At 43.8% G+C, this 18,071-nt stretch overlaps 1 protein-coding gene across 1 annotated transcript in view; it reads right to left on the reverse strand.

Moving 5' to 3' along the window:
• Positions 1-18,071, reverse strand: part of cacna1ia (calcium voltage-gated channel subunit alpha1 Ia) — a 218,723-nt gene that overhangs the window by 105,883 nt on the left and 94,769 nt on the right. The gene's annotated exons all lie outside the window — the stretch shown is intronic.

Genomic DNA, 18,071 nt, shown 5'->3' on the forward strand with positions numbered 1-18,071 from the left:
TTTGCCAGACAGCGTGCACATACAGTAAGAGGACAAACCATCTTCACACATTAATATAATTACTTCATGCATGTGATGAATAAAAATGAGCTCACACACTATGCATATGTTGGTGGGGGGTATGTAATGTATGTGTGTTTTAATCACTGTAATGCAATTTTAAAAGTCTTTCCCAGCCTTTCCCTTCTTCTAATATCTTAAGCCGTCAGCTTATGTTCCTTTAGTTGTGTTGCTCTATCCTCTTAAGTCTTTATTTTCTGTCTTCTCTTCTGTATTTGTTCCCTTCACAAAATGAGCTTAAAATCTTTTGTTCTTATAAACCTTGATGCTGACTGAACTTACTTTCTTTGGTACTAAGATTTAACAGTGTGTCTGTGTGTGGTATTGTTAGAGCCCAGTTACCCATGTACAGGAAGTCTGGACCAGATCTCTTTTTAAAGGGTCAGAATTTCTGGTCTTATGAATAATAGGCTATGCAGAAACTTACTTAGACTGAGACACGCTTAGCTCTGCGTGCGTCTGGATGCCAACCTCAGTATCCTCTGCTGATGCAACTAACTAACAACTCTAATAGTCCAATCAGCAGCCACGCCTCTGCTCCTTATGATCGCTGCTCTCGTTAAAATGTACTTTCAAAGCCAGGAAAACAGGCCCCAGGAATCTGTTTTATGGACTAGAACAACCTGTAAAAACCATTAAAATCTGTAATACTCATACACAAGTTTTGCCTTTACTGCTAAACAAAGACTCAAGAAGGGAGTGTCCACAAGTTTAGACTTTAAATGCAGATAGGAGCTTTTATTTAAGCAATTTAGAAGCTCAGTCACATAATATGAATCATAGTTAAATCACTTAAATCATTATTATTACCTAACTAATCAACTCTTTGCTGAATGAGGGTTTCTACCACTCTTGAGAGGAGTGGAACAGAGAAGAGGAAGTACACCCTTGCCAATAATGCAATTCTCTCCCAGCCGGACTTGACAGAGTCCAAATATGGAAGCAGTGACTCAGTATAGTCCACCAACTTCCTCAGGGCTTCAATCCAACACAGCAAAATGAGCAGAGAAAAGAGAGAATTGTAAATCTAATTTTAAGATCGCAGTTGCTTGGTCATGGTTAATCCTCCTGTACTCCTCATTTTAAAATCTGCGAAACTTTTCTTTTAGATAAGCCAGCTTCTCATGGTGAGGTCCAGAGAACCCACACTTTTATTTTTTAATTACACAGAACATCACTTTTTATCAACTTTATACTTCCTCTCTCCACTCCTGCTGCGATCACTCTTGACGTGAGTCCAGAGGTGCCACGTTTACTTCTTATTTTTTCCCACGCACAGAAAGTCCTCCTGTTTGTGACATCATTGCACTTCTCAGCACAGTGATTATACTTTAACCAATATACTTTTACAGTACTCTGTTTATAGTAACCATTGTCCATATGTAAATATGTAAGAAAAATTGTGTATGTTTCTGTCCTGTGTACTGTTTGTTTGTATATGTGTCTTTCTGGCTGCTGTTACAACCAAATTTCCCCTTGTGGGACAATTAAAGGATTATTCTAACTCACACAGGGCTAGATATAAAGTCCCTAGGACTCAGACAGCCCTACATGTATGAGGCCTTGGGGATCTCAATCTCTTTGATGGCATGCAAGTAAAAGCAAGTTAGTGTAAGCAACTTTAACAAGTTAAAATAGGCCTGATTTGCCCCAAGAATGTGTATTTCATTTTTGACACATAATTTACTTTTATAATGCCTGGATAAGCTGTAGTTTTCCAAAACAGGCTGTTTCAGTGCCCGTTGCATTAAATCCATCAGAAGCTATATTTTGTTAGTCAGTGTTTGCTAAGTTTAGTTATATCAGGGGTAGGCAACTCCAGGCCTCGAGTGCCGGTGTCCTGCAGGTTTTAGATCGCACCCTGGGTTAACACACCTGAATCAAATGATTAGTTCATTACCAGGCCTCTGGAGAACTTCAAGAAATGCTGAGGAGTCATTTAGCCCTTTAAATCAGCTGTGATGGATCATGGACACATCTAAAACCTCCAGGACACCGGCACTCGAGGCCTGGAGTTGCCTACTCCTGAGTTATATTGTACAAACTTGCTCATACAAAGGGTTGTTATTAGGACATCCAAAACAAAAATTATGCAGTGGTTCTTTAGACACTCAGAAGTCAGGAGTAAATTCACTCTTGTAGTAAACATAAAAAAGAAAGCATTTGATGTGCTTTGTTCAAAGCAAAGACGTTTCACTTAGCATAACCTGAAGCTGCTCTAGGATGGAAACAATGGAAACGGCTGACTGCGGCTGCTGCTGCATACTCGTAAATGTTTTGTTCACAGTGAAGACGTCCCCTTCAGGAACGCACGTTAGCTTCCTTACATATCCATCATTTTCGTTACTCCACTTGTTTTATCATGTACATGAGTCGATGAAGCTGCTTCCTAGACCGACAACAGCCAGTGAGAGCCGGTGAGGCATGCAAAATACCGTGACAAGTGACTGGAAACTGGACTGAACATATATGAGAGTTTAATGAGACACACCAGAGCTGAGGGAGTGACCCAGTTGAGCGAGTGAATGAGTGGAAAAGATGTTACTAAGATTTCATGCTTGGTATTTTGATGATTTAGACTGGCAACAAGAAAAATGTAGCTTTTATGTAAACAACATAACTACTAGCTCAGTGCAGCAATTTCCATTGGGGTCGGTTGGTGGGGAGGGGGGTGCAAATGAAAAAACACAAACTCAGCAGTACAGAAGACTGCTTACATAACCAGAGAAAGGAATGAATGGGAATCAAAGGTAATAACAGCTTTAATTGGATTGAGGCGAGCAGCTAACTACAAACAGGTTTTGCAGCAGCTTGTATGTGTGAAGAAGGGTTATGTTTTGGTGATAATGTTAAGAAGGAGCATTGACTATCAGGGCTCACACCTTTAAAAGTGCCAGAAGGAATGCAGTGTTTTTTGTGTGACTAAAGGCAAAAATAATAAATGATTGTACCTGTTTGTTTTTTTCTTTTATTTTGCATCAGAAGTTTTATGACTTAGTGAGCATAGATGCTCCAGCTCAACACCTGATGTAGAGTATTATTCAAAGTCTTGTGTCATACCTCATTTCTTTATATTTTGGCCCCAATGAGTTAATTAAGCTTTTGTGCAACTTCAACAATAGTTCCCCAGGCTTTCTGAAGTTCTTTCAAACTCTTCCTTTGGACATTGGCTGCTTTTTCACTTATTTTCAATGATATATATATATAGTGTATTTAGTTTTTCTTTGTTTGTTTAGCAAATTAACACTAACTTATGAATTCTTCGAGCACAAAAAAGGGATGCACCTGTCACGGCTGGCGGAGGGAGCCGTGTGGTGTGGAGGAAAAGGAGGACCCAAGATGCAGCAAACTGATGATACGAGTGATGTTTTATTTACAAAGGTGGTGGTGACAAAAACAGGCAACGAGGTATGAGTACTTTACAAACGGAAACCTAAACTGGGAGAAACTAAATAGCAAACCTGAGACCGTACAAAGGGGGTGCGGGGCAGAGGGACGCAGAGACAGGACACCATGGAACGCAGATGAATGCAGAGATACGCAGAAATACACGGATGAGTGCAGACGACCCGACGAGGAGCACAGGCAGACACCAACTATAAATACACACACCAGGTAATGAGGAAATGGCACACAGGAGGGGACACAGCTGGAACTTAATGGGCATAACGAGACACAGACCTACAAAGTAAAACAGGAAATCTAGAACCCGAACCGGACACAAGGGGGGAGGACACAGAATAACTAGAACAGAGGGAAATAGTCACAAAACACAAAACGCTGGGTCAACGACCCAGGACCATGACAGTACCCCCCCTCCAAGGGCTGGCACCAGACAGCCCAAAACAAAAACAGACGACCAACCCAGGGCGGGCGGCGGGGGCCCAGGACGGAGGGACCAACACCGAACAAAACAAGCTCCAGCGGACCGAGGGAATTGTCCAAAACAAAAACACACATGCTGGAGTACTAGGACAAAACACAGTTCAGGAGGCCGGCCCAGAGGCTCACAGCTCAGAAGTCCAGGACAGTTTATCTTCTGAGGCCGGCCACGTCGGCGACGCAGATCCATAAGCCGACCGAGCGGAAGGCAGCGGTGGCGGAGTGGAGGCAGTTCAGGGGGCTGCCCGTGCACACGGCAGCGGCGGCAACAGGGAAACCGTTCAGGCGGCCGACCGTGCGGACAGCAACGGCGGCGATGACAGAAGTCTGGAGGCCGACCGTGCGGATGGCAACGGCGGCGATAACAGAAGTCTGGAGGCCGACCGTGCGGACGGCAACGGCGGCGATGACACAAGTCTGGAGGCCGACCGCGCGGAAGGCAGCGGCGGCGTCTAGGAGGTCGTCCATGTTGACGATGACGCTCCACCAGCGGCCTGGCAGATGACCGCCGATGTCGAGGCGGCAGTTTGGGACCCGAAGGTGGCGTGGCCGTCGCAGCACCAGACGAGACCGAAGCAGAGGCTGGACCAGACGAGGCAGCTGATGAGGATGCTGAAGCAGAAGCCGGACCAGGCGATGCTGACGAGGATGCTGGAGCCGGGCCAGGCGATGCTGAAGACACGAAGGCTGGAGCCGGACCAGGCGAGGATGAAGCAGAAGCAGAGGCCGGACCAGGCGTGGGTGAAGCAGAAGCCGGGCCAGGCGAGGATGAAGCAGAAGCAGAGGCCGGGCCAGGCGTGGGTGAAGCAGAAGCTGAAGCCGGGCCAGGCGTGGGTGAAGCAGAAGCTGAAGCCGGGCCAGGCGTGGGTGAAGTAGTGGCTGGACCAGGCGACGGCGTGGGTGAAGACACAGAGGCCGCAGCTGGCGAGGATGGAGACACAGAGGCTGCAGCTGGTGGCGATGATGGGTCTTGGGGCTGGACGGGCTCCTCGGGCCCCCCAGCAGGCGAGACAGGAGGCTGGACGGGCTCCTCGGGCCCCCCAGCAGGCGAAGCAGGAGGCTGGACGGGCTCCTCGGGCCCCCCAGCGAAAACAGTCTCTGGACCAGTGGGCACCGGGGCCCCTGGAACACACAGGTCAGAACCAGTAGGCGCACGGGCCTCTGGCAGGCACAGTTCAGAACCAGCAGGCGCACGGGCCTCTGGCAGGCACAGAACAGAGCCAGTAGGCGCACGGGCCTCTGGCAGGAACAGATCAGAACCAGCAGGCGCACGGGCCTCTGGCAAACACAAAGCAGACTGCAGCTGCACAGAGCATCGACTCAGCTCAGGCAGCGACAGCCGGATGCAGTCCTCAGCTGGCTTCTTAACCTCCAGGGGTCCAGAGTCGGCCGGGGGCTGGGACCCAGCCTCTGGGGAGGCCCTGGAGTGCGTCACAGTCTCTGGGCTGGCCAGCTGTTGCGGACTGACTACTGCGTTATGTGGTGTGTCTCTCTGCTTGACATGAACAGGTGAAAAACAGTGCTTTTCCGGTTGGATGGACTGGACTTGTGGTACAGGCGGAGCTGGTGAAGATGGTGGCTGAGCTGGTAATAACGCTGATGAGTCTCTTGCCAACTGAGCTATTGACTGAGCCACGGATTGTAACAAGGTGTCTAATAGGTCTGGCTGTGACTGTAATGGAGGTGGAGATTGAGTGGCTAACTGAGGTAGCGGCTGCAGGGCAGCTAACCGAGCTACCGGCTGGGCAGCTGGCTCAACAAACACAGCCCCGGAATAAACAGTCATGCGAGCTGGCGAAACAGACGGAGTGTCTTTTCCACTCACCACAGCCGGCAGTTCCGAAGTCCCAACCTCCGGCTGTGGGGCGACGCGCCGACGGCGCGATCGTCGCTTCCTCCCGGGCAAAACCTCCGGCGGGCCGGGCAAAACCTCCGGCGGGCCGGGCAAAACCTCCGGCGGGCCGGGCAAAATCTTCACCGCCGGGCTGGGTTGGGAAGCGGTAGCGGCTGGAGGGTGGAGGTGAAGTTCGTTAAGGATGAAGTCCTGTGCGAGCGGGTGAAGAGAGTCGAGTAGCCAGCAGTGAGCAGACATCAGCTGCTGTAGCCTAGCTTCTACAGCGTGGTGAAGCTCTTCCTCCTCATGCTCCAGCCACAGGTTGACCAACCTGGAGACGCTGTCGATCACTTCCTCCCGAAACTCCTGGGACGGTGCGGATGCTGCTGGGTCCATGTTTGGTCGGGTCGTACTGTCACGGCTGGCGGAGGGAGCCGTGTGGTGTGGAGGAAAAGGAGGACCCAAGATGCAGCAAACTGATGATACGAGTGATGTTTTATTTACAAAGGTGGTGGTGACAAAAACAGGCAACGAGGTATGAGTACTTTACAAACGGAAACCTAAACTGGGAGAAACTAAATAGCAAACCTGAGACCGTACAAAGGGGGTGCGGGGCAGAGGGACGCAGAGACAGGACACCATGGAACGCAGATGAATGCAGAGATACGCAGAAATACACGGATGAGTGCAGACGACCCGACGAGGAGCACAGGCAGACACCAACTATAAATACACACACCAGGTAATGAGGAAATGGCACACAGGAGGGGACACAGCTGGAACTTAATGGGCATAACGAGACACAGACCTACAAAGTAAAACAGGAAATCTAGAACCCGAACCGGACACAAGGGGGGAGGACACAGAATAACTAGAACAGAGGGAAATAGTCACAAAACACAAAACGCTGGGTCAACGACCCAGGACCATGACAGCACCAGTGTGTCTACAGATAATAGATAAATGAACAAAGAATCAATTTCAAATTGTATCTTTAGGCACTTTGTTAGTAGTAGCTTGTCATAAACAGAACTTGTTTCCATTTCTTTAGCTAAAGTCACAACAAACATAAAAAATAACAGTTTGGCGGGCATTAAATGGTATCTTTCTTTTCTTTTCTTTTTTGCATTAAAAAGGTGATTCCCAGAGAGCTAATGAGACAAATATTTGCTTATCTTGGGCTTGTGATTGGTGTTTCCCTAAAAATTTTGAGGAAACTGGACAAGTAGAGTTCAAAAGAAGAAATGCCAGGCTATCAATAGGACATGAAAAGTCAAACAAAGACTTTAAACAGCATCCAAGACATGCATTCAATTAAATTCAATTCAACTTTATTTGCATAGCGCAAAATCACAACAACAGTCGCCTCAAGGCACTTTATATTGTAATGCAATAATGCATACAGAGAAAAACCCAACAATCATATGACCCCCTATGAGCAAGCACTTTGGCGACAGTGGGAAGGAAAACCTCCCTTTTAACAGGAAGAAACCTCAGACAGAACCAGGCTCAGGGAGGGGCGGCCATCTGCCGTGACCGGACATGCATCTGTCTCTTCAATATGTCCAGCTACTGTTGGCTAAAGTGTCATAAGAGATGCAAAGGGAAACAGGGAGGAAAGGCTGAGACATGCCAAATTACACAAAAAAAAAAAAAGGTTCTTGGTTCAAGTCGTCACCAGTATAGATAGAAGAGGTCAGGAGAGAGGTACAACAGGGAGTGTCTACAGCCATCTGTAAACACAGAGGCTGTCATTGTCTAGGGGAGCAATGCATTTCAGACAGCATTGTTGGGGAGCTTGTCAAAGAATTACTGGAATTATAAATGCAGAAATGTACCATCCGATTTAAAATAGAGATGGCACAATACCACTTTTTTATGTCTGATACCGATATCATAAATTTGGATATCTGCTGATACCGATATAAATCCGATATAGCGTATTTTATAATCAATAAAAGTTTTTTTTTAATATCTTGCTACATTTAGTATAAGTTCATACTCAACTAAACAAAACTAAAGCTATTCTGTCATACCTGTATGCAAAAAATACACTGCACCCAAAATATTTCATAGTTCAGCAATACTGATCAATCTAATAAACTTAAACCTACACCGTCCTTCCTATTCTGGTATTTTAAAGAGTACTTAGCGGAAATATTGAGCAACCTGACTAATAGGGTTACCAGCAAAAAAAAAAAAAAAAAAAAAAAAAAGGAACCACCCTCCACCTCATAATGCTTAATTGACATAATCGACTTTAATTTAATACACGTGTAAAAGAAAATGCACAGAAATCAATAATTTTTCCACAATAATTAACTAGATTCAACATCTTTCTTCAAAAGAATTGCAGACTGCACACATGGTACCTTCCCAAAGGAAAAAGTGCTACAGCTTACTAGGTATATATTAGACTTAATAGTTCCTATATACAATAATGGATTTCTATACATTTTACATCAGATGAAAAATTGTGTAAGATTCAGATATTTATTTATTAAAAGCTAGACATGAGAATAAGAAAGAAAAGCATGTCTTTGTGCCCCCCTTTCCCTGTTAATGCCCTACCTGGCCCCCTGGAAAAACTTTCCTAGACCCGCCCCTGCACAGTTACCAGCTGTCAGCTACATAGAAAAGGATCCTGTAGAAAGTAATACTAAATAAATACTAACAACAGTGCATCAAGCTTAAACATTCTGCTGTTGTTCAGCCGATGGTTTCTTCTTTCTGGCGCAAAATGGGCGATAAACAAACAAGAGAGATGGGAGTCACGACAGAAAAGCCGATCAGCTGATCATTGATCCATTTCATGATTGAAGTAGCAACAGGAGAGGGAGAGAATGAGAGGCAGTTGCTCCATATGGCTAAGCCTAACGTGGCAATGCTTTACAAACATTCAGAGATGAACTTACACACTTGCTTTACTTCTCTGGGATAGCTTTCTCTGAGACGAAATGCCGGTTTGGAAGCATGTAGCGAGGCTCCAAATGCTCAACCAGACCGCCAACAGGTCTGGCACGCCACAGCCGCTCTATCACGTGACGCATATTCCGCCGATGTGCTAAGGTTATGAGCTGGGTTACGCCATGTCGCAAGTGTTGTGAGGTGCTTTTGTGATATTTAATGGATCGGATTCCTTTTTTATTTTTCTCCGATATCCGATCCAGTAATTTAGGTCAGTATGGACCGATATGTAATATCGGATTGGTCCATCTCTCATTTAAACCACTATTAAATATCATCTGGAAAGCAATGGATTCATTTGTCAATATGACAATGGCCAAACACACTACAAATGCAGTAAAATCATACCTGGATGTAAGAACGCACAATGGATCACTATTAGTCATGGACTGACCTCAGTATTACTGAAGTAGTATGGGATCATCTTGATAGAGAACAAAAAAAAGGAGCCAACATCCAAAGAAGAGCTTTGAAAGTACTAAGAAATGACATGAAAGCTTCTCTAAGAGAGTTCGCACTGTGTTAAAGAATATCAAATGCTGACTCTGAATTTCCCGTCACAAAGGTGTGACACTACACTACTTAGATGATCTAATAAGATCTGTTATCCCTATTGGATGATCTGTGGAGAAAACAGAGGGGATGATCTTTTCTAATAATGTGTGGGCCTCTGGACACAATGGGGACAATTTGTGTTCAAAAGCTATGATAAGTTGTTCACAGAAAAGCATTAATAATAACTTCTGTAACATGTTTTTCTGTGTGAAACCTGTCATGCAACCTACCACGTACAGAAGCGAACCTCATTTTTAATCAAATGCATCACACACCAAACCTACAAATGGAAAAATAACGCGATGCATAAGAATTTATAGTGCTTGAGAAATTGGGAATGTACTTTAAAGAAACTCTTAACTGTGAAACACTTCTTTATTTGTTTGTTATTCTACATCCACTATCCATTAATCTGAATCCCTCTCTCCATCCTACTTGCGCCGCTCCACTGTTTTGGCTATTGCTTAGGCACTTCTCTCTTGGGTAACAATGAAATATGGAGAAATAATATCAGAACAATGTGTTCACAGAAGCATTTTTAAAAAGTCAGTCTGCCTTCTCTACATTGTTTCCCCATCTATGCACCAATTTCTTCTTTGAAATAAGTATCTTGTCCCCTTTGGGTTACAATTGTTTTTTCTCCCTTTGCATTCTGTAACTCTTCATTCTCAATATCATTTCCATTTTCCCAGCTGTCACTTCTTCTCTGTCTTCTATTTTTGTTCTCTACTTTTTATTTTCATTCCTACCAAATGATGGACAATTGCGCCCTACTAGCGAAAAAGCAAAAAAAAAGAAACGTCAAACAAATGCAAACACTCTGGGACATATTACACCTCGGCAGGCAATGAAAAATCAATCAGGCATCTGCGTGTAAAAATGTGCGTGCACACAAGAGAGTGTGTGTTTACGTGTTTGTGTATCGCTCCCATAGCACCACTAAAGAATGTGCCCCGAGGTTCTGTGTTAGCAAAGTGAGAACCAAGAACAGAGGCATGGTATGAACTTGCAGAGAGAAAAGAAGTGAGGAAGACGAAAGCATGTTTGGACTGTAAACAAAACCAAGACAGGGGAAGATGGACAGAAGCTATGCCAACGCACCGTGTCTCAACCTACCGTATGTGCTGAGCCGTCCCAAACAATCGCTTCTCGGTGCACAGTCTAGACATCTACAACATACTCCTTCATTACATGCAAAACAACTCCCTCACACCCCGTGGACACCTCACCTCCAACCCATGAACGCCAGCAGTATCAGCATCATTTGCACTGACATGTGCAGTGACTCAGCATTGGTTTGATTTCACTTTCTTTGTCATAGTGACCCTGAACCTTTCTCTCCCCAGGGAGCGAAGCAGCAGGCGGCTGACTCACGCCCAGCTGATTCCAGAGCGCTAGCTGTTGCATCGTCATGTCACTCCTTAATCATGTAGGGCGGGCGCTAACAGAGGCTGACATCAAGGATGCTTTGAGGAGAAAAGAAGGGAGGCATGCTGTTATTGAACTTCAGCATTTAATTTGATTGTTCTTTTAAAGCTGTTACATGTGCAGTATTAACTCAAAATGTAACCCACGCAGAGACGGTCTGCGTGTGACTGAGGATGTTCTGTCTCTGTCTTTTTCTCCCTTTAGCATCTTCTTCTCCCCTCGCTGTACGTTTAATCTTCTTAGGATGCGGACAGGGCCTCCTCTATGTCTTTATTCTCTTCTCATCTTCTCCCTTCTCCTCTTTTCCACGTCTCTACCTATTTTTATGCCTGTCCCTCTGTGTCAATACGCATTTCGTCAGACATTTGCCCTCCTCTTTCATCCTATTTTTTTCTTCTATTCAGGGCTTTCCGCCTTTATCGAGCTCTCGGTCTTCGTTTTTGACAAAACACTTCAGGATCCTCACGTTTGTCTCCCTGATTTTTTTTTCCGTCTCTCTGTCTGTTTTCGTAATGGAATCCAGCAACAAAATGACACTTGCGCCACATTTCCACTACTTAAAGTAGAAACCGTCTTAAGAAAGAAAAACATAAATAAACATTTGATTCATAAAAATGGTGAGCTCTAATGCAAAAAATCTGTACATTTCTTACTTACTTTTGGACTCCCTGCTGACTGCAGCATCTGAACATTTTACAGGTGCAGTCTTGAAGATGAGAGTAATTATAATTTGCAAAATATTTAACCTGTCAACAGGTTGTATGTCTGCTACTTAGAATTCTTCAAGGACTTATTCCCTGCACAAATCTGTTTTACAATTTCAAAATATTTGTGTCTGTATGTGGTTATGCACTTGCTCAGAGGACTGAAAGATAATTTCCATAAAATACTTCATTCTTTGTAATCTTCATGAGCACTGAGAAGAAAGCATGTGTCCAGAAAATAAGTTTCAAAAATATTTACACATGTTCTTGACATGCAGGTTTTAGATATCACCCTGGGTCAACACACCTGAATCAAATGATTTGTTTATTACCAGGCTTCTGGAGAACTTTGAGACATGTTGAGGAGGTATTTTAGCCATTTAAATCAGCTGCGTTGGATCAAGGACACATCCAAAACCTGCAGGACACCGGCCCTCGAGGCCTGGAGTTCGACACCTGTGCTGTAAACTAACTGAGCTTAAAAAGAGCTTTTACTAACTGAAGGTAAAACCCATGAAGACTGGGAGGGCGAACAGTCAGAACAGTGTTTTAGAACCCAATGCATTTACTTTTCTTTGAAAATATCACATAAATTCTACACATCTTTAAGCATAAATTCAGCCTCCTCTCACTTCTTTACATCGTGCTTCCAAGGGCCATTTTCTTGTGATTTTTCAAAGTGGTCTTGAGCAATACTTCACAGGGCTTTCTGAAAGTTTTTTTTAACTTTAATATTTATTTATTTATTATTGTTTTGGACCCTGGCTCCTGTTTTACTCATTTTCAGTCCAGTCCTTGTACCTCGTCATTTTCAGGAGAATGTTTCTCTTGCTTGTTAAGCTACGCAACACTTACCTGTGAAAACATAGCAAAAAACCTTTTTTTTAGCCAATTTGTTACTGAACTGTTCCAAAACACATAATTTGTTCATATTTCTGTAGTTGAATCATAAAAAAATGACAAAAATAACAGACTAAAAGGTATCACAGCATTTTTAGATCAACATGATGATTCCAAAACGTTATTAACCCCAAACTTATATCACATCTCAACTGGACATAAAAACTATCTACAGCAGCAGGTGAACTGAAAGTCAGGTTTTGATTCACCATCTGAAAATCAAAGGACTGGCACTGGCTTCATTTTCATTTATCATCTATTGGCCTCACCAGAGCCCAGACCGCAACATTATTAAAGGACTGTGGCATCATTTTGACGGAGACCAGAACAAAAGACATCCAAAGAAGAGCTCAAGAAGCCCGGAGAACTATTCCTAAGGAGACTACTTAAAGAAATGACTAGAAAGCTGAGAGAGAGTCCAGGTTGTGTTGCAGAAAAAAGCTGGTCATACCAGGTACTAACTGCAACTGTGTTAGAATTGTACAAAGTCTGTTTTTGCCTTACGTATGCTTACACAGTTCAATAAATTGCTTCAGCTATTTCCTGCTATTCTAGCAAACTATACGCTTAAAATCTTTGCACATTACTTTGATAACACAAACACTGTGATTTTTAGCTGTACTTCAGCAGACACAGAATCAGTTTTTGTTAAAATCCCTGAGATTTAGTCTCACATATGTGCTGCGATGTCTTAGAACTGCACATGAAATATGAATTCTAAGCTTAATGCTTTTATTTCATTTTCCTGTGCAGTGTAATGTGTAACGACTGCAGGAAAAAAGTGGCCTGTGTGATGACAATTTGGCTTCCTATTTGTGTAAATAATTCAGCAACCAAATTCTATTTCTGTGTGGTTCTTATTTCTTTTCTAAAAGTAGCACATCTCTCCCACATTGTGTGTGTGTAAGGGCTTGCAGGACTTTACATAATCAATAGAAAATGTAGGACTCCGTTAAAGAAGTGCACCAGATAAACTAAAGCGTCTCTATGTTACAATGCAACGCACTTTGAGAAGACTGTTGTTGTAAACTGTTGCTGTAAATTGTGTGTTTGTGCTCATCCAAACCGTGGGAGTCACTCTTTGTCCGATATTCCCTCATTTTGCCTGCATATGTGCATGCATGCATGTGTGTGTGGATATTCTATTGAGGACATAGCTCGTCTCTGTGAGAACAAACCATGTTAAGTCATATACGGCTACACACATTCAGTGCATCTTTACATTTAAAGTGTAGTCCAGTAAGCCGGGACTTCTTTACAAAAACTCGTAATCATACGCACGTCTTCCTCTCAGCATGTCTGTGACAAACACTATCCCATCTAATTTGCCTTCAGAAAAGCCGGAGCTGTAGCGTGTGTCACAACCTCATCTACTGTCTGTGATACAGTGCATAGAAGGCTTCAGCTGCTGGAGGAAGAATCCATCAGTACGGATGAATGACGCCTGGGTCAACTAGTGTTCAAACCAATAGAAGTGAATCTGCCCAGTGTCCTTGCCATCAGACAGTCACACTTTTTGTTATGACTGCATAACTGCTGTATTATGCCCTTGCTTTTCTCCCTGTCGACCCCTCTCTTGGTATCCCTCTCCGTGATGTGTGAGTGAGGCAAACTGCCAGTGAGCTCCCCACCTACCTCGTTTAGCTCTCATCCCTCTTTTTATCCCACATAATTTCCTAGTGCCTTGTGGGAAAATTGATCAATGAGCCTATCTATGTGTCTGTCTGGGTGGTTTGCAAAGCTGGTTTTCTCTGTCCTGCCCTCTGGCAGCTTGGCCTCGCTTGCTTGTTGGTCCAAAAAGCTTCTCTGTCCATCCTTCTCTAGTGTCTGCCAACTCTGATCTTTGTGCCTTAAGTTTCCTGCTGAGCCCTTGCTGTCCTTGAGTAGTCAACTGCTAAAAAATTGAGACACAAGAAACTTCTTAATATTCCAAACAAAGCCCTTCCCCTGTGCATAATGGGGGTGGCGGGGCTAAAAGCAATCCAGCTGAAAGAGCATGCACACATTGGCACACCTAGAGTAACAAAGTAAACCACCTTCTTAAAAGATTCAAGCAAACTCCAGTATACGCTCTGTAAGTGCTGCAATGCTTGTCTCAGCAAATGTAACTTTCACTTTTGCACTCCTAGAGAAAGTTTGCATATGAAAATGCTCCTGTATGCTCTCTCTCTGCCCCTCCCATTCAAAGTGTCATTTGAAATTTGAGGGATTATATTTTTGCATATTTCACCCGCACCAAAATCCCTCTTTGCTCAATAACAATGCCAGCAGCCTTTAAGATAAGGCCTTCCTCATAATACAAAAAGCTTTTTGAAAAAGTGTCTGTTGTGCAATGAATAGGATGGGGTCTAAAATGTCCAAGCACAGATTCGTCTGTGGAAAAAATATGTATAACGCTGCAAAACATTTGTTACAACTTGAGTATCTTGTAGTGCGGTTAAACAGGGATCAGTTAAGAGAGCAAAGGATGACGTTAAGGTCATTTGAGACTGCGAAATTATAGCAAGAGTGCTACAGTATAAAGTGCAAATTTTAAAACGAAGGTAGCTGTCTAATGGCTATGCGTTTTTCCACTGTAATTTTCACACTAAGGTCAAAAATAGCCATCGCACAGGAGGAGGAGAGTGTATAAAACACTACACAGTCACATCCTGCAGTACATAATTATACAAAGTAACATAAAATCACTGAATGTGATGATGCAGTGACTGAATTCATACACACATATAACCTAACCTAGGGAACTAGGTGCAATGATTTATTAAAAAACATGAAAGCATATATGGAAGTACAGTATATCAGGGTTAGTAAGTAAGTGAATTCAATAAATACATATTCAAATAAATATAATACAGGTAGTGCCACTTATAGTTTTGCCTGTAAAAACATAAATTCTCAAATGAATGGCTGTATAAACAGCTGTGATGAATACTAAAACCTTTAATCAAATCAAGCCTGTATTTCTTCTTATTATTATTAAATTCTGCCTTTATCAGCTGGAGTTTGCATTTTATTAAATTGCCCATGTTTTGAAAACGAGATAAAGGGGAGTTAATTGATTCAATTTACTCAAAAGTTTTTCTATGATTAAATTTAGTGAGTTTCACCTCTCATTCAAGGGCATAGCAGATTATCATATCATTTACTATATATTTTATAAAGTCAGACATAAGCATTACTAGCTGCTCTTTTAACACTCTGTAAGGATAAAGTCCATGACAGGCTTTCACAAAATGTCAGCCAATCTTAGCAATTTGGAGACATGCAGACTTTGTTTTTGTTCATTTTAGAGCTATATTTGCAGACCACAGTCAAATGTACTCTATCAGAAATATGTAAAGAGGTTTTGTGCAGTTGCTGAAGCCATGGTTTATTGCAGGAGTGTCTCACTGGAAACTGAAAAGAAGAAAAAAGGAAACTAAAAATTCTTCCAAAGAAAGCAAACCTTCGGGTCTCAATTTAAATGTGCAGTAGTGCTGCCTATAGTGTTTGTCTCGCAAATGAGAAACGCTCGGCCGTTTCTGCTTGTGCCAGCGTGCTCTTGAAAGGCTTTTTGACATAAAAAAGTAATTATAAAACAGCAACACAAGGCAGTGGACTCATTACAGCAACCGAGCAACTGCACTCTCATTTGATAATTGCACTTATGATTTGTTTATTACTTGTAAAATTGCCACATAATATGCTATGCGCTCTCCGGGAGTGTTGGAAGATACAATCCCATGCACAGGCTCGCACACGCCCGCAGAGAGAGGCAAAGACAGAAAGGAAACAGAAAGACAGACGAACAGCGCCGACCACACAGCCCGACTGTTGTGTTTACATACACTGCTAAGATGGTGAAGGGTTGCTTACAAGGGGGACTGAATATGAACATATACTCAGTTACCAGTAGGGGGCTCTGTGACTAAGGATGATGGAAGGAGAGAAGAAGTGAAGTGTATGGTGAGATGTAAAATGGCGAACTACTGCTGAATATATACGTTCCATTACAAACCAAGCCGTCTCCGTTCTTCTGTCGAAACACCACAAATTGGCGACGAGGATGAGTGCATCAGTTCCGAGTCCACCATCTTTTCTTCCACATGTGGGTGAGCCGCCGATTCCATTTACTACATGGCGGAAAATATTCGACAATTACATGCTAGTAATCAATGCCACGGGAGACGCATGGCCGGATGCTAGGAAACGCGCTGTTTTGCTACACTGCTTGGGCCCGGAGGGACAGCGGTTATTCTACACGTTACCGGAGCAAGGTGATACATATGCTGACGCCATGAGCACACTGGAGAAGCACTTTGTGCCGAAAGTGAATGTCGTGGCGTGCCGTCATACATTCAGACAGCGTATGCAACGAGCGGATGAGACTGTTTCTCAGTATGTGGTGGCTCTGAGAGCATTAGCTTCATCTTGTAACTTTGGACAAATGGAAAGTGAAATGATAAGAGATCAGTTGATCTCCAATGCTCATCTCAGCGCTGTGAAAGACAAACTGTTACTGGAGGATGAACTCACACTGGATAAGGCTCTAACTATTGCGAGCCAGGTAGAAGCAGCAGTCAAAAACGCTACTCTACTCTCCACACCCGGCTCGTGTCCGACCGCGCCTGTTCAGACAGTCGACGCGGCAAATTCCCACTCTCACCAGAGGAGAGGACCTCGCCCCGCTAAAGGCTGCACTCCAGACCAACGCAAACGGGGAGGTTCAAAGCAGCAGCAGCGGAAGTGCTTCAGGTGTGGTTCTCACAAGCACTTAGCTAATGATAAAAACTGCCCGGCTGCTTCTTCAAAATGCAATAACTGCGGGAAAAAGGGACATTTTGCCAAGGTATGTAAGTCGTCAGTCAGTGAAGTGAGAGAAGTAGTGGTTCCAGAATTGGTAGTACTGTGCGTGCAAGATGCTAAAATGATGGCAGCTATTCAAGATAAGCTTACCTGCACTGTCGACATTGAAACTGTACAAGGTGGCTCTAAGACAGTAGAGCTGATAGTAGACACTGGAGCTTCTGTGTCTATTCTGCCAGAAACTATCTACAGACAGTATTTTGCAGACTGTTCACTGGTGCGACCTAAAGTCAAACTAGTTACTTATGCTAAAGATGAGTTGGCTGTGATGGGTTGTCTGCCTGCATCAGTTGCACTGCATGCACAGAATGAAAAAGTTCCTGCTTCCTTCTACATTGTCAAAGCTGGTTCGCCGCTATTAGGCCTCGACCTCATTAGAGCACTGAACGTCTGCATCGTCGGAGGCAAAGTGGACCGTATTCAGGATGAAACTGCAGATGAGCCGGATTCGTCTAACCAGAAGTCTGCTGTGTACAATGTTGATCCTATTCCACCAGCTCAACTTGGATGTGTTAAAGGGTTCATCCATAAAGTACAGGTAAACAACAATGTGCGGCCTGTACGCCAAAAGCTGAGACGCCTGCCATTAAGTGTACGTACAGAGGTGTCAGCAGAACTCTCTCGCTTACTCAAAGCTGGCATAATTGAAAGGATCGATGCAGCTGAGTGGGTGAGTCCTTTGGTCGTGGCCAGAAAGCGAAAAAAGGAGTTGAGACTGTGTGTTGACCTTCGTGAACCCAATAAGAGCATTATTGCTGACTGCCATCCTCTTCCTCATATGGAGGATCTGTTTTCTGACTTGGCAGGTGCCACTCACTACAGCCAGATTGACCTCAGCTCAGCATACCACCAATTACCTTTGCATCCGGAGAGCCGCAAGCTGACTGCTTTCATCA

The sequence above is a fragment of the Rhamphochromis sp. 'chilingali' genome (genome assembly GCF_963969265.1).
Source record: "Rhamphochromis sp. 'chilingali' genome assembly, chromosome: 15".
NCBI classification, from domain to species: Eukaryota; Metazoa; Chordata; class Actinopteri; order Cichliformes; family Cichlidae; genus Rhamphochromis; species Rhamphochromis sp. 'chilingali'.